The sequence below is a fragment of the Pimephales promelas genome, chromosome 3 (genome assembly GCF_988280905.1).
Source record: "Pimephales promelas chromosome 3, fPimPro1.hap1.1, whole genome shotgun sequence".
Lineage (NCBI taxonomy): Eukaryota > Metazoa > Chordata > Actinopteri > Cypriniformes > Leuciscidae > Pimephales > Pimephales promelas.
The window spans coordinates 26,694,596-26,716,397 of NC_142771.1; the positions used below are offsets into that span (position 1 = coordinate 26,694,596).

General features: G+C 38.0%; 1 protein-coding gene and 1 long non-coding RNA gene across 4 annotated transcripts in view; one reads left to right on the top strand and one right to left on the bottom strand.

Annotated features, from left to right (window-relative positions):
* Positions 1-21,802, top strand: part of prkcbb (protein kinase C, beta b) — a 127,724-nt gene that overhangs the window by 9,362 nt on the left and 96,560 nt on the right. The window lies entirely within an intron of this gene.
* Positions 1,724-2,152, bottom strand: LOC148982031 (uncharacterized). Its single transcript, XR_016155134.1, has 2 exons — positions 1,931-2,152; positions 1,724-1,837 (listed from the first exon to the last, which is right to left on the bottom strand). It is a non-coding gene; the product is annotated as an uncharacterized LOC148982031 (long non-coding RNA).

Below are 21,802 nucleotides of genomic sequence, written 5' to 3' on the forward strand. Positions count from 1 at the left end.
CAGTTATAATACCAACCATGAACATGTTAACAACATTGTCTGCAGTTAACCTGCATTCATAAATTCAGCCAACAACAAAGTCAGCAAATTTCTTAGGTAATTTTTTTTCTTGACGTATGTAATAATGTATTGGTGACACTCAACCATGGGCACGAGTCTCTCCGATTCCTCTGACAATGTCTGTTGATCTGAATATGTGGAACAGTCAGCATTCCCGTTCTCACTCTCTACACATTTCTTCACAAATGTGGTGTTGTGACTGTACTGGGCTCCGGTGGGTGACTCTACAGTTATTTTGTTCCTAGCTTTGCTGACCACTGTGTGAGGTGTTGCGTTAAAAGGTGTGGTAAACTTGTCCGTCTTGTCCTGGCTGATCAGAACCCGATCTCCGACAGCTACATTTGAGAAATCTGCTTTGCGATGTTCATCTGCATACAGTTTATATTTTCCTTTTTTCTCAGCATCATGGTCGTGAACTTCGAGATCTTTGTCTACTGATATGAGTTCAGGTAACTTGCCTCTCATTTTTCTTTTAAACAGAAGTTCAGCGGGGCCTTTGCCTGTGGTGTTATGGTGGTGTAATTCCTCTGTACACTGTAACATACTTCCTGAGTTCCTTTTGCCAGTCAAGTCCTTCCGACTGTGCAATGCGGATTGGTTTCAGGATGGAGGCATTCTGGTGCTCGACTTCCCCTTTTGCTTGAGCCCATTTAGGCGTTGTTGATCACATTTTCTTCACAGAATCTCTTGAATTCATCTGATTTGAATTGAGGTCCATTATCTGATTTTAGTGTGACAGGAAGTCCATATATATCCTCTGAATATATCCTCTGGCTGTTAATCAATTCTGTTGCTGTGGTTGAGGTCAGTATATCATACTCATAATACCTACTGTTTAACTTACTGCATTCAGCTCCGTTCACAGAGGGCAGCAACCTCCAACGCGCGATCGAGCGTGAGATTAGGTCCTTCCTCCTGAAGTTTTACAAAGCACATACATTGATAAGCATTTGCCTACGATGGCATCCCGGATTTGATTAGTCATGTCATCCGCAAATGCACAGTCTTTTGCTGCCTGTCTGAGACGTGTTGTGAACTGTTGAATCGTTTCACTTGGGTTTTGGGAAAGTTTATAAAAAGACTGTCTTGCATACGCAGTATTCACTCGTGGCACAAAGTATGCATTCAAGGCTGCAACGCCCGCGTCATAATTGGCAGCACCTCCCATATCTGCCAGAGTGGAGAATATATCTTGAACATCAGGTCCAGCGTGATGCAAAAGAAGTGCTGCGCCGCTGGCAAACTGCAACATCTTATAAGTCCCTTACCGTTTGCATAATGTTCAAACGACGTCAGCCACCTTGTTCTTGAACCAAGAGTTGCAGGATCTTTGTAGCACTCAAACGTAGGAATACCCAGACTGATCTCATGAAGTAGCGTGTGTATGACACGCCAATTCGTATTTCCATTTTTGGCGTGCTATCAAGACGCATAATCGCCTTTCAGCGTGTTTATGAACGCCGTTGACTTAACGTTATATAAATATATGACTTACCTCAACCCCGTCCCTAAACCTAACCGTCACTGGAGTTAATGGCATTTATAACTGTTCCCCTACCATCCTAGGTAAAAAAAAAGATATGACTTACCTCAACCCCATCCCTAAACTTAACCGTCACTGGGGTTAAAGGCATTTATGACTGTTCCCTTACCATCCTAGGTAAAAAAAAAGATATGACTTACCTCAACCCCATCCCTAAACTTAACCGTCACTGGGGTTAAAGGCATTTATGACTGTTCCCTTACCATCCTAGGTAAAAAAAAAGATATGACTTACCTCAACCCCATCCCTAAACTTAACCGTCACTGGGGTTAATGGCATTTATAACTGTTCCCTTACCATCCTAGGTAAAAAAAAGATATGACTTACCTCAACCCCATCCCTAAACTTAACCGTCACTGGGGTTAATGGCATTTATGACTGGAGATTTGACTGCGTGTTCAGACACGCGGAATGACGCGGACGTTAATGGCGTAGACATATACGCATACACGCGGATACACGCGGATAGCTCAAAATGCGTGGAGATAACACGCCACCTGACTCGAAAGTGGCGTATATGTTTACGCAAAAGTCATGATGTCATGTTGGAATACCAGACTTTTCCATCGCGTGCAATCGGTGCTCCATCCTCATCGCCAATGTTATATATCTGCTTTCTTGTGTAATCATCAGATGTCTCTCATCATGCACTCCGAATTAAATCAGTCACGCTTGATAACTTTCCAAAACAGCATCTTTACTTCTTTACTGTTTAACGTGAACTCCCCCACAATATCCGGTCCCCGCATACATATTAGTACACTCACATTTTAAAGATACAGACCATCATTCTAATACATGACACTCTCTAGGTATGGTAAGTTTTATGAAAAACATCATGCTTTTGTTTTATTTTTGCTGTGATGTGGCCGGGTCTCCCTTAGTTCAGTTGTTTGCTGAAAAGATACATTACCGCTCAAAAGTTCTGGTATATAATTTAGAAGGGTTTTCAGCATTTATAATGAGAAATGTTTGTCTGAAGGGTCATGTGACACTGAAAAAAATTCAGGTTCGGCATCACAAATTGTAAATATATTTCAACAGAATTGCAATATTTCACAATAATTTTACTGTATTTTTGATCAAATAAATGCAGTTTTGGTGAGCAGAGAGACTTTGAAAAAACCTAAAAAAGACAGCAAGGTATGTTTTTAATGCAACATATGCTATTTACACTAAGTGAAGAATAGGAGTAGAGCAAGTTTAGCAAAAGGCCGGTTCAAATTCGGGTCGTTTTGCATCAAAACTTTCAGCCACGCGGCTTACTCCTATACTATTGATGCTACTGTTGTCAATCTAGCGTCTTCCGTAATTTTGTCTAGCCCAACCAGACGTCAGTTGGAGGAGTTCGTGTAAATAGTCTCTGCCAACAAGGCGGCTATTTGCACTTAGTTCAAAAATAAATAAATAAAATAAAATCTTTGTGGCCCCAAACTTTTGAAACTTTACCAACTCTGTGTAATTAATAACAAAAAAAAAAAAAACAGAGCTGATAAAGAATGATCAGTCTCTCTTGGAAACATTTGAAGTTGACAACTTTATTGTCTCAATGATTTCATTCGTAATATTATATGTATATATAATATGTTTTACCTGGAAGTGCATATAAATGCGTGAGGGTCAGATGCCTGTTTAGGCTGCCTGGTTGAACCAAGTTCTTTCAGTATTGACCCAACTGGGTATTGATGCTATTGTATGAGCCTGATCAATGTTAATGCAGTGAATTCCCTCTGGCCAGCAATTGAATTGTGCCTTCTGCTGTAGGACACGGGGGAAATATGCATAAGCTTTCCACTGATTCAGTCAGGTTTAGGAATGAAAGGAGGAGAAAATTATGATTGAAGTTAAATGAGAATTAAATGTAAGGCTTTCGCAAGCTTAAACACTAATGCGAGTAACATTTGCTTGCTTTTTTCAGGACTCGCTTTTCCTTAAGCTCCAACATAAATAAATTCTGAGAATAAATAATTAAATGCAATCTCTATATCTGACCTGAATGCTCTTGGTCAGTTCAGCAGAGACCCAAACTGTTTTAGAGACCTGAAGAAAGACCATGAACATTTTTGTACGCTTCAGGTTTCTGATAATCCATGATGAACCTTTTATACTTCTACTAAATGCGGACAGAACAAGAAATGCATGACTGATTCATAGTGTCACACTGATTCATATCGTACTCTATTTATGCATAATTATATGTTACATTCTACATAATCTGGTTTGAATGACAGTTAGTCTACAGGGTGTGTAGATGATGCGGATGATGATGATTGGTGAAGTAAAGACCTGTAAGAAGGCTACAGTAATAATGCTGCAGTTCTCCTCAAACCAATTTAACCCATAGGACCATTTAACTGCTTGCTGCAGTTGCTAGGCAACAGGAGATGAGTAGCTTCACAGTACATGACTACTTTTGAAGCTTTCTCTCAGTCTCTCTCTCTCTCTCTCTCTCTCTCTCTCTCTCTCTCTCTCTCTTTCTGTCACTCTTGTGAATACACTGTCCCAAATATCACTGCTTCTTGAGATTATATTCAGCTGCATAGAATTGTTTTTGGGTCAGCTTGCAAAAAAAGTTGTGTATCAAAGTCAATTTAACTTCCCTTTGGCGATTTTAAGTGATTGTAGTTTCAGTTGTAGCTTTCACTTCTCATTTATCATCATAGCAGCAATCAAATAGAAATGGAAATATTTTATTTGTATACTGCGAACTAAAGTTTCTGTCTCTCTCTCTCTTTCTCTCTCTCTCTCTCTCTCTATATATATATATATATATATATATATATATATCTATATAACCTTAGTCTGAAGAGGATTTTTAGCATATGTGCAGTGAATTTATAGATAAATCATAGCGTCAGACTTTGCGCCTGTCGTTGACTGTCCTCTGATCCTGGATCAGTTGAAATGGAGATAACTGCTGTTTTAACTGGAATCTATTACTGTGTGTGCATATAGACACACACACGCACACACAATATCAGTGATGATGAGCAAAGCTCTATTCATAAGAAGTGATTTACTTGGGCCTCTTCACCGCTGGCTGTAGACTGAGCACACATGCATGCTGTACTGAAAGCAGCTGTTGTCGCTGTATGCCGAGTGCTGCTGGGTCATACTGATGTCATTAGAGCCGTTAAAGGACTGAGCCACATCCGCGTCTGTGGAGGTTACACTGCATGCATGATTATTCCCTTTCCCTCTTTAAATCGCTCTCATTCTCAATATTTCTCATTCTCATTATACTTTGATTTATTCCATTGTGCTGATTACAGTATTCATGTAACAAGGTATTTTAATTGTATGTGTTTATGTGCAATTGGTTGATTAGTTGGATGGACTAGTTTTTATTATTTTAATTAATTGATTGAATTTTTGTTTTAATAATTACGTTTATATTATTTTAATTTTATCGAAAAATAATTCTAATATAATTCTAATTATATTTAACTTTTGCATTTTCTGCATTTGGCAGAATTTTAGTTGTGATTTACAGCAGATTCAAGGTTTGCATGTTATATTATGGATCTGCCCGCATTGACACCAACTTTTTACAACAAAAATGAACCATCACTCAACTTGGTTGCATTATTTCCCTGTTATCACTGTAAAGCTGCTTTGAAACAATCTGTATTGTTAAAAGCGCCACATAAATAAATGTGATTGACTTGAGATTTTGCTAGTGAAGGTCAAAAACAACTTTAGCCTATTAATGCATCTTGACACCCTTCCATCCATTATGTGGCGTTCCGTCAAATAGGTTTTAATGCACCAATGTGTCTCATGTAAAGGCCCCTATAGAAATGCATATGATTATGATCAGGTGAGCTAATCAATTTTGAAAATTAGTGGTTTTGCACATCCCTACACTACACTACTGCTGGTTAGAGGATTTATTTTGTTCTTCAATCTGTGGTGCTTTTTTAACGTGACTCCCTTTCTTTCTGCTTTTATGAGCCATTTCCTCATTTTTTTCTGTATTATTTAAATTATTTTACTATTCCCCCGACTTCTGCATTATCATTTGTGTGTCACGTGTGTGTGGGTGGAGGGGGGAGGGTTGTGTGTAGGACAGGTATAGCGGGGGGTCGTGGTCCAGAGGGGGCGGTGAGCTGCACGGAGAGACTCTTCAGCAGATTCACAAGCAGTCAGTGGAGAGGCTTCTTAAAACAGATGGGATGGGTAGAGTGGAGACACAGGCCTGTCACGGGGCAAACACACACACACACTCCCTCATAACTCAACCTTGTGACTCCAGTGTTGAATAGATGACTGGTTTGTTAAAATGTGTTAAAAGATAACTGGTTTGTTTTTCGTCTTATTATTTTGCAGTCACAAACCTAAGTAATCTCTTGGTTTCTTGTAATGCATTACTACTCCCACCAGCCTCAAGTTGATTCCGCTACATAGCATACACTGGTTACTAAACCAAACTCATCCATTATGCCCAAACGTGCTATTTAGGTTGCTTTGAAGGTTTTAAGACACCCCTGCTGAAAAAACAACAACATAACAGCTGTAGCTAATGTATGTTATGAATGTTTAGAGGTACAAACAAGATGTGCAGAGGTACATTGCTGGGGCGACAAAGCATTTGTACTCTTCTAGGTACATTATCTTGATTTTCCTGTGTGTAAGACCAGGATGATGCATGCTGATGAGACAGGATTCATGCTCCTTGCTGGTTTATGTTGGTTTGAGCTGCTTTATGCTGGTCTCTGGTGATTTTTTGGACTGGTTTAGCTGATGGACCAGCATAGCCATGTTGTCCACTATCAAAAATGCTGGCCATCCAGCATGCTTAATCTGTCAAGTGTAAAACCAGTTAAGAACACCACAATATGTATCTAAAACGCATCATATGCTGGTTGTTTCATTATGTGGGTGGGTATTGTTTTATTATTCGGTGTATTATAAACATGAGAACATTTGAGCTTACGCTGTTTTTGTTTCACTCTGTGATTTTTTTTTATCTTAGCATACTGGCACAGTCAATAAGTGACCTCTTTTGCTGATATCGCACCCGGTCGCCATTCTGTCGACCTCAGATAATATTCAGATACATTTTTTATCAGGTTTGTAAATGTCATCATCCAATGCAGGGCAGAGCGCTAGTACGCTACACCGTGTTTACAGCCCTCAAAGTGCGGTTAGCTGCAGGCCGTATAGCACAGAGGAGGAGGAGGTGGCCTGAGTGTGTGTGTGTGTGTGTGTGAGAGAGAGAGAGAGAGAGAGAGAGAGGAGAGAAGTTGAGGACAGCTGTGGATTGACGGCTGACTCACTGACCTCATCTCTGCATCTCTGTAAGTCAGCTCAGTGTAGTGCTCAGCGGGCCATGGTATTTTTATTTAGCGCGTAGGCTGGCCCTACTCACTTGCATAACTCCCATTACCACAGGCAGGAAGGTGAAAATCAAATATCTTTTTTCCTTTGTGAACAATCACTCGTATCTCCTGTTGAAAAAAGTGAGCGTTCGCTGCCTGTCTACAAGCGCTTGAGCCACCCCCCCCCCCAACTATATTTGTTGTTCTGTTATTTCACTTTATAATGTTTTTTGAGCTTGAGTGAGAATTACTCATTTTAGTGGATGTGAGGCTATAGATAATAGGTTTCTTTTTGAGCATCTCTCATTCAGTGTGAGATCTCACATGGTGCTAAAGTGATGGTGTGTTCAGACCTCAATTAACTTTCAAAAGACAAATCCTTTTGACAGATTTACTGAGATTGACTTTGCCTTGATTTGTATAACAAAGGCCCAGATTAAATGAGTGGCCATGTGTTGGTGCATTACAATCATTGATGTAGAGTATCTAAATAGCACGACTTATATGGTTATTTCACCCAAAAATGAAAATTCGGTCAGTATTTACTCACCCTCATGTTATTCCAAACTCTCTATGTGTTTATTTGTTCTGCTGAACACAATGGAAGATATTTGGAAGAATGTTTTAATCAAACAGATGATGATCTCATTCCCCATTGACTATCATAGTATGTATTTTTTCCCACTATGGTAGTCAATGGTGATTGAGATCTGTTTGATTAAAAAATTCTTCCAAATATCTTCGCAGAACAAATAAACATATAGAGGTTTGGATCAACTTGAGGGTGAGTAAATACTGACAGAATTTTCATTTTTGGGTGAACTAACCCTTTAATAGTGATGGTGAGTTGACTCCAAAAGAGTTGATTCCTAGATCGTATATAGTCGACTCTGTTGCTGTGTCTGACATCAGGTTCTATAATACACTCTTAAAAATGCAGGGTTATTTTAACCCAATTTTGGGTCAAATATAGACAAACCCAGCCATTGGGTTAAATTTGTAAATTGCATTTTTTACCCAATGTTTGAGTTTGCCCATTTTAGACCCAAAATTGGGTTAAAACAACCAAGCATTTTTTAGAGTGTATTACACCGCATCAGAGAGCTGTCACAGAAACTTTGTTTTACATTTAATATGCATAAATGCATGTATCTTACATGTAGCTTACTTTAGAAATAGATAACAGTCATAGTGACTTTGTATGTGCCAGCATTACTTTAATTTGTTATATTAATGCATAAATTTTAAAAAACTTAAAAAATAAGTGTACATTATTGTATGTTTTATACATATTTAGTATCTTTAACTCTCCTTTCCAAGCACCTTTTAAGACAGTATTAAATAATAATAAATTATGTGCATTTAGCGCCATCACCCCAGAATTAACCAATAATAAGATAAATTCATGAAATAATACCTTCTTTCTCATTTATTTAATTCTGCGACATAATATTCAAACAAGGATATTTTCTGTGGCTTTTCCTTCTGTAAAATTAGGTATCTGCAACAGCTAGGCAACATTGATGGCCAAGTCATCACTAAATTGGACTGATTTGAACAGTCACAGGGATTTTAAAGCTTCGTGTTGGGGGGAAAAAATACAATTAATTAAGTGTGTAATCATCAACTCCAAAAAACCTGGAATTGAACACCCCTAAAACTTAAAGTTGTCATGAAACGGAAGTTGCGATATTGTTTTCTTCCCTAGTGTATTTCTCCCCTGTCTTCTTAAACAAGAAAAAACTTAGGACAATTTTTTTCCATTATGAATTGATTGGATTGTTGGATTCTTGTGGTTTGATATTTGTGTGATGTCATGTGAGTGACAGGTTCACCAAAAGAAAAATCGTCAGAGAAGAGATGAGATGAAAGAGGGAGGAGAAGTTATTTTGATGGAGAGTTATAAGGGCAGATTCATTAAATAATAATGTGCAATAATAAATCATTTAATAAATACAGAAAAAAAAGAAAATCCATCTCTGTGAGACGTAATACAAGGTGGATGATGGATCCCTCACAGTTGACGCTTCAAAAACCACACAAAGTTAACATGGCAATAATCCAGTTGACCCCAGTTTATGAATCAGTGTTTTCTGAACTGTAGGTATGTGTACATGTTTGAAAAAGTTGAAATATTAGTATTTTTCTCACACACACTAATCGTCTTGCTTTAGAAGACATTGACTCTTCATCTGGGGTTTTGTGGATTTTCTTTTGTGGATACATTTGTAATGACAAAAATAGCATTTTCATTTATTTTTTTAGCATGACAGCTCAGCTGTTTCAAAACTGTGTAGGTTTCCCTGTAACAAGCTGCTTCTTAACAAGTAGTGGAGTAGTGTGACAAAATACTTTGCTGTTTTTATGTCACATTGCATTTCGCACACAGCTCTACAACCGAGTGAGACTAACAGCACTAAGCTGCTTTCCTTGAAAATCCTTCTCTCTCATCATATGTAGCTATGTGAAGTCAGATTCTGTTTTGTGAATCAGTTCAGAAAGAAGTGATTCACATTATCTAAAAAAATAGGGTCAGAAAGAGTTTTTATGTTATATTGTTTTTATGTTTTTATTTATATTTTTATGTTATATGCTAACTAAGGCAACATACACACTGCAGCTAAATTTGATTGCCAGTTCACCATTAGTGTTTTATCGTGTTCTGTTCACACAGATCACTAATTTATGGGAGTGACCGTTTCCACATCCAAAACTCGAGTGACAACCACAATTACAAACTTCTGCAGTGTGTATGAAACCGAACTTGTCATATTTAATTGTGCATCAGGGCTGTGTCTCTCATATGTATGCACAAGAAAATTGCAGGGAAAGAGCCTTTATGAGCCCATAATAAATTGCTTTTATAGTGAAAATAAGACCAAATATTGCTACATTTCTATAATACATTTTCATTTTCATTTTGCAACTTATAAGGCATTAAAATATGTATTCAATTTACTTCTTAAAAATAATGTATGAAATGGCAAATGTAATAATTATATAATTGATTTTTTTAATTTTCTTTTTGCACCAATGCTTCACATATGTAATGTAAATTTAAATACAGAAATGCATTGTCATTTTGCATATTACATGTCAAATTGAATATTGCTTCAAATGCTTCCATAGACACATTGTTGTTTTGTTTTTATTACACTGCTCTGTGGAATCCTTGATTCTGATTGGTCAATCGTGCCATCCAGTGGTATGTTAATCGGTTATTCCCAGATAAAATCCGCTGAAAAGTAAAAACGGATAACATAGGATCATCTGGGCTTCTAGAGTCAGCAGCCCTATTGCTAGGAACATTTTTTCTTCGTGAAAGTTTTGCGTTTAGTGAGCTAATAAAATATTAATATTTTATGTAGTTATAACTGTTATCCATATCATGGACGCACTCTCTTTTGTTTTATACAAACTAAGTTGTTGCCATTTTGCGACTATTGTTTTGTACACAATGTTGTACAAAGGGGCGGCAGTGGCTCAGTGGTTCATGTGAGTTGTCTACAAACCGAATGGTTGGTGGTTCAATCCTCGGTTCCACCTGACCAAGTGTCGAGGTGTCCATGACCAAGACACCTAACCCCAGCTGTAGTAGTTGATGCCAAACATTGCTATGGTGTAAATCTCCGCAGTTCCGGGAGTGAGTTGTGTTCTGTTCCCATGAAAGAATCATTTAGGTAATTCATTACCATTTTTAAATATTTTTAAATAAAAAAGTTTCAGGAGTGACAACAACTGCATGGCTGCTTTTACAAGATCAGTAATGTTGGAACATCCAAGACACTCTCTTTAGAAAAGTTAAAAAGCCTTTATTTCTATGGCTTGGTCATAATCAACACTAAAAACACTCCGACGCATTTCGGCATACAAGCCTTCGTCCAGGAGTCACTACATTTCAAAAAACAGGAAGAGCCTTATAAGGTCTCAAACAACCAATCAGAAACCTCTGAATGTTGTGAAATAGTTGATTTGATGCTCAAGAAACATATTATTACCAATGTTGAAAGAAATTGTGCTGCTTAATATTTTTTTGTGCTAACTGTGATGCTTACTGTACATCATAACCATAATGTTTCTTTCTTTATTTTTCAAAATTTCTATTTCAGGTTTGAAATAGATTTTGAATACCACATTTTCTTAGGCATTTGCGTCCCACTGTATATGTTAGGCTTTATTTCTCTGAGCAGCAGTTTAGGCTTCCCTTATGTTCTTAATGTCTTTTGACACTGACTGGACACGCTGGGGGAATTGATGTATGAGTGTCACAGATGATTAAGAAACAGAAACAGTAATCAAACAAAAACGGAAGGTGAAGGAATGTGGTGAGTAGGAAAAGCTGCCTCAACTCGTCTCATTTCTTCATACTAGCTACAGTCACAATTCACCATCACTTCAGAGGAAACCAGTCTGTGCTGTGTGCTCTATATAATGAAAAACGTCATCGCCTCCAGGCTCCGGCTGTACATTTAAATAATCTGTTTAAAAGAAATAACCAAGAGCCACTCAGTAGCCATGCTAGCCCCAGCTCTACAGATGAAAACCTGTTTCCCTCAGCCGAGAGACGCAGGTGCTCGCAGTGTCTCTGGCGTGTATCTCCTAACAGGAAGCCCTGGGCTCCACTTCCCTCTCAGCCAGCTTAAACCGCTCTGCCAAGGCTGTGACAGACATCAGCTGCCAGAAAGTCATTAGCAGTGAAAGCCATTCTCTCTCATTATCTAGATTTCAAGAAACGGTAACACCGAAGCTGGTGGGAGCGCCGTCTTGGCTGAAAACTGGATGAGGTGTGTGTAGATCCGTCTTCCTCTGTAATGTCTCAGAAATGAAAAAAATAGAAAGACAGTGAGAGGGAGAGATGGAATAAATGCCAGGTTTAATTGGCATAGGACCGATTCACGGTGCGGGCACCGCTGCCAGTGCAGTGTGAAGCTGGAATGGCAAACGGGAGACCAACCTGTGTGTAGATTAAAGTGAGGGAGTGAAGAAAGAGAGAGAAGGAGGATGAAAAAAGAAGTAGTTTTGGAAAAAAGTAAAAAAAGTACTTCTCTTTTGTGACTGTTCAGCTTCTTTATTGAGTGGCCTAACGTGTGGTGGGCGAAAGCCTCATTGATTGAGTTCTTAGCAGCTGTATTATATAAAGGCCATATGGGAGTGAAGGGATATCAGACAAACTCTAGACTTTTCTCGCAGTCTTTTCATTTTCGATTGGGCTGGTCGTATATAGAATGAAAGATCGAATCAGTGCAGTGGTTATTATTGCTGCGCTATTAATACTGATTACTCATTTAAACACAAAAAAGAAAAAATGTTCCAAATCCATTTTTTGGAAGTATTATACATTGGGTATACATGTTTAATATCATTCGAAATGTCTCAGTGCGACTGGTACAAATGTCTCATTTCCAAATGAGTAAAACAAAAGGTAATACGGTTTTAAGAGTTTAGAGGTAACATGCATACAAAGGAGTGTTTCCGACGTATTTCCTAATGTCGCGTTTGTCTTCTCTTTATTCCAGAGCATGTATTGGCTATCTTTAATAAATTTACCTGATATAATAAATTCTTACATTTAATTATTCTAACTGACATTTTAGATTTAAAAGAAATAGTCAAACTTTTGCTTATATTTAATGATGCACAGATATCATTAAAAACTTTTTCATTTATGGAGTCAGATGAAGTAACGAGAGAATATGTATGAGAAAATGTATTGCACAAGTCAAAACCAAATATCAGTCTATTCAATTTAATATATGTATATATTTAAAAAGATTCCTCACAATTGTTTGATTAACATTAATGAAACAGCCTATATATTAAGACCTACTGTCTAATCTGTAACTTTTCCCTACTAGTTAGTTACACCACCCCAAAACCTTAAAAGGGACCCCTCTTAGGGATTTGAAACTGACAAGTTTTAAGACATCAGAAAATGTTAAGCTCCTCCACGCCTGCCATCCTCTGATTCGAAGTTTGCTGTCAGGAGTGGCTCCACTCCAGTACTGGCAGACACTTAATCAGCAGAGAGTGTGTGCAGTATTAATTAGTGTAAATGAACAGCCTAAGTAATGGCTGTCTAAGATGCATCTTGTTGTTGATTGTGTGGCGGACAGCAGGAGTGTGTGTGCTGCTGTTCAGATGTGTTAATCTCAGTGAAGCCTCTCTCTTAACAGTCCCATCAGCAGTGAGCGCAGGATCAGCCCAGCTAATCCATTTAATGTCACAACTAACATCCGCACTCTCTCTGTCTGTGTAGGTAAAAAAAAAATTGTGTATTATATATATATATATTCACACGGCTTGATTTTACCAGAAATTTTCCTGGTCACAACTACATTTCATGAAAGAAAATAGTACAATATAACTTTTCTTAGATTTTTCCTATAACACATTTTCCTCTGAAATTCTGAAAACCACAATGCGAACAGATAGCCTGACGTCGTCATGCACAGATTCTAGTCAGAATGTGAGTCTGATACTGCTCCATCGGTCTGTGATTATGGGGCGTGATTCAACCGAACCAGGGAAAAAAATGCCTCTGCACTCAATTGGATATACCGAATCCTGTAGGAAGGACGGCAAAAACATCTTTCCGATCGACAAATGCCTTGATCACGGTTCTCTGTTCCTCTTTTAAAATGAATGCACTGTCTAGATCTTCTATAACGGACGCGATGGCTGAATCTACACATCTAAACTCTCCAGCAGCAGCCATTCTTTGTTGTAAACAAATTCAACCCAAGCGCTCTTTGGTGACATGGATGATTACGCTACGGTAGATCATCTTGATTGGTCCGAACAGCTTTGGTTCGGGCATACTTGCTTCTCAACGGATGAAGTCCAGACCAAACTTCCGATCCTCAAATGTTGTGGGCGGGGCTAAATTCGACTGGCATCCAGGCTAAGTGAACAAACAGTTGCTCCAGCAGTTTATTTATAATTTTCCTTGCTGTCATGATGATATTCATTAGTGCTTGATACTGTAAAGCATCTATCTATCTATCTATCTATCTATCTATCTATCTATCTATCTATCTATCTATCTATCTATCTATCTATCTATCTATCTATCTATCTATCTATCTATCTATCTATCTATCTATCTATCTATCTATCTATCTATCTATCTATCTATCTATCTATCTATCTATCTATCTATCTAGTATCCTTTGCATCATTATAATCATATTTAAAATGAGGAGGAATCACTTTTACTTTAGAAGACAAGCTTGTTTTTGATTTTACCAGCAGGATGTAACCCATCAGTGTTTAATGGCCAGTGGTAAGAGCTAAGCTAGCTGTCAGTATTGAATTCCTGCTAACTGTTCTTGTGCATTATGAGACTTGTGGTATGATTTAGCTTTGAATATTACAATTGTGACCTGTGCGTACAGAAAAATGTCATGTCATGCGTCACAGTGTGTTAATGTTTGATTATGAGTGAGAATTCACAGCACGTCTTGTGTATCCTAAATTGATAATTTATGAGTGTCTCCTCAGTAAAAGGAATCAATTTTCCAGACAGTTAAACCGAGTTGTTTAGTCACGGTTGGAAAAGCTGCATACAAATATTAGGTTAGCATATTAACATAATTAGGATCAGAATACTGTTTTGTTATTGCCCTAAGCTTTTCTTAGCTTTTTTAATTAAGTTTCAGTTGCTTTGATGAACAGTTTTGAATTTGAAATTTATATTCGTGAAGATGTATTCACCCACATGTAGCTCCAAACCTGTATGACTTTCTTTTGTGAAACATAAAAAAATATATTTTGAGGGTTTTTTTCTCTCTTCCAAACTCTGGAAGTCAAAGTTTACCAAAAATCTTGTGAAAATTGATTACCAACATTCTTCAAATTATTTATGTTCCGTTCCACAGTAAAAAGAAGGTCATAAAGGTTTGGAATGACATGAGGGCGATTAAATGATGACAACATTTTCCCTGTCTGATCCTGAAAAGCCTACAGACGCCCTCAGATGGAGATGGAACATCATATTTATATTCATATTCAGACCTGGTTGTCCTCAAATTTTCTGCATTTTAATGAGAGCAAAACAGAAATGATTTTAATTAGACCCTCAGACTATTCCACCACACCTAAAGTTCTTTTTGATGGTTTGTCGTCTTATGTGAAGCCATGGGTGAGAAATTTGGGTGTAGTATTTGATGAATCCTTGAAATTTGATAAATAAATTCAGATAAATAAATTTGCAAATAAATTCAGTAGTGAAATCTTGCTTCTTTCAGTTAAGATTACTATCAAAAGTAAAAACATTCCTCTCTTTTAAAAATTTTGAAAAAGTAATACATGCTTTTATTTTTTCTAGACTAAATTATTGCAACTCTCTTTATGTTGGGACTAGCCACTCGGCAATGTCTCGTCTTCAATTAGTACAAAATGCGGCAGCTAGACTTCTGACGGCTGCAAAAAAACAGAATCATATCACGCCAATTTTACGATCCTTACACTGGTTGCCAGTGCGTTATAGAGTGGAGTATAAACTTTTAATGTTTGTGTATAAATCTTTGAATAGTCTGGCTCCACCATATTTGTCTGCTCTATTGACTGAGCATCATCTGTCCAGATCACTACGGTCATCAAATCAGAGACTCCTATCTATCCCTAAGTCAAAACTAAAGTCTAGGGGGGACCGTGCCTTTTCTGTATTTGGCCCCAGACTATGGAATGACTTGCCCACTTCTATTAGAATGGCCTCTTCATTTTCTGTCTTTAAATCCAAGATAAAAACACTCTTATTGGATAAGGCATTTAACACATGATACAGCATTATTACACTCTATCTCATTATTTTAAACTGGTGAAGCACTTACCTTGCAGTAGTCTATTTAAATGTACACCTGTACTGTTGTTGTTGTTGTTTTGTTGTCTGTCTTTTATGATATTTATTAATATTCTAAAGCACATTGGACAATGTAAATTGTATTTAATTGTGCTATATAAATAAACTACCATACCATATTTGGAAATATCTGTGCAGACTGCAGATTTGCATACATTTTCCTTGAGACTTGATTCAAAATGGTGACCATTTTATGATTTTTGATTCGTTTTTAAGTGCTCTGCTCAACAAAGGTTCATTTCTTTACATTCAGAAATGAACAATTTTGTCAAAATGTAGGAGTACACTAGCACATAAATGACTTCAAATATAATAGACCTGGATGAAAAGACACATGAGGTATTTAACAGTACCAACATGGTTAGTATTTTCATCAACCTCTAAACAGTAAGGTTTGTATCTTTTTTAAAATGCATTCTTCTCTCGACATGGGTTGTGTGGGGGGAAAACAGGTTGTTTTTAGATGTTCATCCTTCCCTTCCTTCCTACACCTTGATTCAATTTAGCAGCTCTAACACCTTGTTGTGTTCTTGAACCCTTAATGATGTTGCACCATGAGGAATATCTTTTGCATGCTGTTCTGTTTCTAGTAAACAAGCACTCAAACTCTCTTCCCTTCCTCCTAATCTGCATCTCACTGACAGCTGGGCTGAATTCAATATCAAGATGAACGCTCCCAGTCATCTCTGAGATCGCTCACGCGTCTCTCGTGCCCGTGAATTAAAATCGTGAAAGGTTCTTGTGCAGCTCCTCAGGGCAGACGTGGCTTGCTATAACTGGAGGCTCTTTTTAAAGGCTTCCAGTTGTCCAGAAGGCAGATATGCTTGGATGTCGAGTGCATGTGTGTTTGTGTGGGCGTACTCGTGTATGTGTGTGCGTTTGAGCTGTAGCTGCGCGAGTACGTGGGTGAGCACTGTTGCTGTTTGTCTGTGAGCGACTGAATTATTAGCAGAACAGGACTAATGCTCATGTTTTTCCGAGTTAATTGAATTTGTCTCCGAAAAGCCTTGTGCCAGCATCTGCCGGGACAGAGTTCGGTGTCGTACCGGGGTGTTCGGCAGGGGTGCGTTTGCTAAGGTGCTGAGCCGCTGGTGTGGCATGGATATTTAATGGGCTGTTTAATTATGAAGGGCCAGATCAGTCTCGCTGTGAAGGGACGTGGGTTGCTACATGAGCCTTTCTCTCGTTCTGACCTTTTAAGAGTGCTGGAGAGAGAAAGAGTCAGGGAAACTCCTACTGGGCCTGATCCTTCTCCATCAGGCTGGCCATTATGTAAGTGTGCGCTCAATAGGCCCTGAGAGGCTGTTTAACTGAGCCATTTGGAGGTGGCAGTCTGCGCCTCACCTCTGGTTCGATCTTTACCCTGTCACTATTACAGATGAGGAACTACCTGTATCTGAATGCCTATACTGCTTGATAGATGAGAGATAAAAATATATATATAGTTTAGGAACTGTTGTAATTTGTAAACAACAGAATATAAGTGTTGTATTTCAGTTTCTATTATGTTATTTTCTTTGTTTTGTTTCTAATTTCTGATATTTTTGTGTCAGAAATCATGCATTTACTCACAATCATGCCCTACTTCCATGTAAATTCCATAAATAAGTGTTAGCATCACTGTTCTTTTTTTACTTTAAAGTGGTGGTTGATTGTGATTTCTCTTTTTTTTTTCATTTTAAATAGTGTGTAATGTTGCTGTTGGTGCATGTATAGTGACTGCAAAGTTGCAGCGCTGAAAGTTCAGTGTAAGCAGAGATATCGTCTTTTAAAAATCAGGAAGTTTAATGCCTACAAAAAACCCCTCGATTGGGACTACAATGGGTTTTATATGAAACTAACCTATACATTTGCATCAACCGCCCCTCCGGAATATGCAAAAAAGGACATATGGCCATATTTCTGCCGCTCGTCGAAAGTGTGTTATTTTCACCCAGCTGTCAGGTCTTCTGTGTTCAGGCTTCTCCATATTCATGTATATATACACTTTATGACGTAATTTTTCGATTTGATCAAGAACGTAAACCAATGCCAACGCTGTTTGTGTATATAGCCAGTTAGTTTGATGAATTTTGTGTAAGACAAACGTGTATAAAGTTAAAAAAAATTATAGGCTATGTAATCGCAGCAAACTTCAGCTGTTGTTATCAGTGTACAGTATGGGTTTTAACACAGTTGCCACATGGAGGCTATACCTAAATAAAACGATAGACTAAGTAAACTAAGTTTTGTGAATAGATAAACAAACGATTGTTCGTTATATTGATAAAACGATAACTTTAAAAAAACATTTATTCAGTTATATTAAATGTTTAATCAGGAGAAAACCGTATCTCAAAAGCTAACAAGCAGCATTAGTATTTTCAAGTAACAACGTATCGAAATTCTTACAATAATAGTAGAATAGAATAGAATAATAATAATAATAATAATAATAAAAAATTACGATTCAGAAACTTTTTGTAAGAGCGGTTTAGAGAGGCTTGACTATCTTCATCGCCGCTTTCTCGGTCTGATTCTGGCTCATACTGATACTGTTATGGTAAGGGTGGCGGATGAACCCAGAAGCAGACGGTGTGCAATCACAGATAGTTTATTGTAGACAAAAAGGGGAAAACAAAGCCCACAAGGGGGCAAAACAGGACTCTGACAAGGTGACTGACTAGACAAGGTACTGACAAAATTCTACTAGGTAAACGACTGACACGAGCAATAGATAAACAGGACAAATACTCTTGACAGGTACTCACAAACTTGGCACGGATAACATTTGGCAACATATGGCAATGAACCGACCCAGGACAGCAAACACAAGGGGATTAAATAGGGAACACTAATGACGAGGACAGGTGAGACTGACTAGACAATAATGACGAGATGACGATAACAAGGGGGCGGAGTAAAGAAACGAGACAACACAAGCACATGGCCCAAACAGGCCATGCGCTTGCACACAAAACATGATTCTGTCATGATCCTGCCTCACGACTAGAGAAAATCAAAGACAAGAAGGCAGAATCATGACAGATACTGCAGTATCGACACCATTATGTACATTTGACAGGAACACATATGCAACTCTCGCCCGTATGAATGGGCGTGAAGTTTCCGGACGACGTGCACTACTCAGTTTAGCCAATTACAAAACACTAACAGCCCAAACTATCCAATTTGAGCCCATTGCCTGTTTCTGAGGGAGTGGTTTCATAGACTCAGGATGTAAACCGGTCGTTCAAATGACAGAGGAGAAAGCGGCTTACAATAAAGGTGAAATTTATATAAAAAAAGACTTTAAAAAAAAAAAGAAAAACCACAAATACATGTTATATTGCACCCCATAAACACAATCGTGCAAAGAAAGAAAGCAATACAGTACAGATATCACTGTGGTGTTAGACGCTGCACTGCCAGCTATATACGTGGATCTATTATGGAAATGGACGTCTGTGAGTTTTATGTAAATTACACTGATACTATAGTGGTCTATGTAATAATTAATTCCCTTACCTGTCCAATAAAAAAGTAACAACATGGGCAACACTATTCAGGATTTTCTTTGTCATCAAATCTTTCTAAATTGTGTATGCCATACAGATTCTCGTGTTGTTTCCGCTGTAAAGCACATTAATACTCATGTTTCATAGTGTATCTGGAGGTGGTAGCCAGTGAGCATGGGGATTCTCTCCTATGTTTAGTGCAACACCGCAGGTCACATCATTTCAACATGATGAAATACCGCCAGAGGGTGATCTGCATCATACATGATTAAAACACTTTTTATAGAAAGCTATTATGTTCAAACGAATACATGATGACTGATGTTTTTGGTGAATGGCTCTTTTTAGTGTATAATTTGTGACTTATACATGACTTGTACATCCTACTTTTGCACTAGATACGTTTTGAATAGATGTGTGGTGTTGTCCATCCTCAAGTGCTGATCATAGTTGAGAAACTTTTATTCTGAGCACTAAAAAGAGAGGGAAAAAAATTATGTGTCTGCCAAAAGGCAAGAAATTCGATCAACTGTTTTTGTCTGCTTTTGGCTCAGATACACGGGATCCAGCGCTCCTTTTTGAAGTAGTTCCATGTACTTCTGAAAAGGAAAAAGTTGAAAGATCAAATTCCGAAGTCTATTTACTATTAAAGTATTGATTGAGAAGATTGACGATGTTCTCGGAATGGCAGCTCAAGGTCTTTGGGCTATGATTAAATGACTACAGTTTACTGTATATCTTACTTAAATTCCCTAAAACCTCTTATTTGGTTTCGGCCAAGGGGGTTGTTCGGCCAAGCCGGAAGTTGAAGCCTCGCGGGAGCCGCCATTGTAGCAGACCATCACATGCTGTTAGCATCCCATTGACTCCCATTCATTTTGGTGTCACTTTGACAGCGAATAACTTTACATTTGAGGCGTCCAAAGACTTTGTCAATTATTTATTTCTAAAGAAACACGACAATGTATGAAAGGCTCCATTACTTTGTATCTTACGTTACGGCCCTGTAGAAGCCGTTTTTGTAAAAATAGGCTAACGATTACATCATAACCACACAACTTTCTGTCGCACAATAGAGACATTACCGTATAGATAGGAGGAGAAGCTCGCAAGCAATCTTTTACAGTCAATGAGGCAATCGGGGGGACATGGAGGCACAAAGTCAAGGTAGAAGTCCATAGATAGAGAGTCCATAAAAGCAACGTGACAAAATACTGTGACTTCTCACAGCACTTTCATATATTGTTGCCTAAATTGCTTCTATTGTTCTCCTCATTTGTAGGTCGCTTTGGATAAAAGTATCTGATAAAAGATTAAATGTAAATGTAACGTAAGTATCTTTCCACAGATCTGTGTGGAAGTGCTTGTAAAGAGAGGGACTGATGAAGGATATGTAGCACTGTGATTTATTTGACCTGCAAGCATGTTACAGTTAATCCAGATATATAGTGTTATGTCACCTAGTTCACAATCCATAAAGATGGAAATTTGCTCAGGTCTTAAAAGAATTAGAGAAAAAAGTTTTTTAAATAGGTGCTGCTTGAATGTTCATTTGGCCTGGTTTAAATCACAATAATGAAAAGAGCAAACTTTACTGAATCATATGCTTCAGTTCTCTTCCAAATCTATGGTTTTGTTTCTTCATCTCTCTCTTTCTCACTGGAGTATTTCGAGTGTGTGGGTGACAGTGGCTGTTCAGCCTGTCTGAAGTTTGGCTGTTGTGTTTTGGCCGGAGCTGCTAGACTTAAAGTGCAGATTTCTAAAGAGATTGTGGTGTATAGACTTGTCATTTCCTGTGAGAAAAACGGTTTTAACCTGCTCAAATCTGAGTTGGAAGCTGAGCATTCACCTGCATCAGGAAGGAAGATGCACCTACTGTATGATGACCTGGATATGTCACGAAGCAGAGGTGCCAGGGGCATAGTGATGTGAACAGAGGGGCATTGTACATACAGTCCAGCACAGCTCATCATTTGCATAGTCGCTTCAGCTCCTATAGCTCTAATGCTGATTGGCTGCTCTCATAGGTTGTTGAATACTATCATGCTGTTTATTGTTTTATGTGTCATTGACAAATAAAGCTTAAAAAACGAACATGAACAATGCATTTTGTTGGTAAATAAGTGTTTAAAATTTAATTTATGTCTGTTTTTATGTCCGGCAGAACAACCAAATAGTTGTATGTTTGTATACTTGTATATACTATATACTACTATATACTGTTGTACCACCTGACATGAAAAGTGTAATATACCCAAACCCATACTTGAAATCAGCGGCCATTTTTATTAGTGTTTGAGAGAGATCTACAAATTTTTCCACTCTTCCACAAGGATCAGTTGAGGTCCCCTGGATGATGCATTATCATGTTTACTGCCATAACCTTGTCCATTCATAATAAAAGAGCCATGTTTGCAGTTGTGCCATGCACCCTGACATCTGACAAAATTGCTGGACTTAAGTTTTTCAATTATCTTAACACCTTTGAAACTACTGATATTTATAAAAATGTGTTTATATG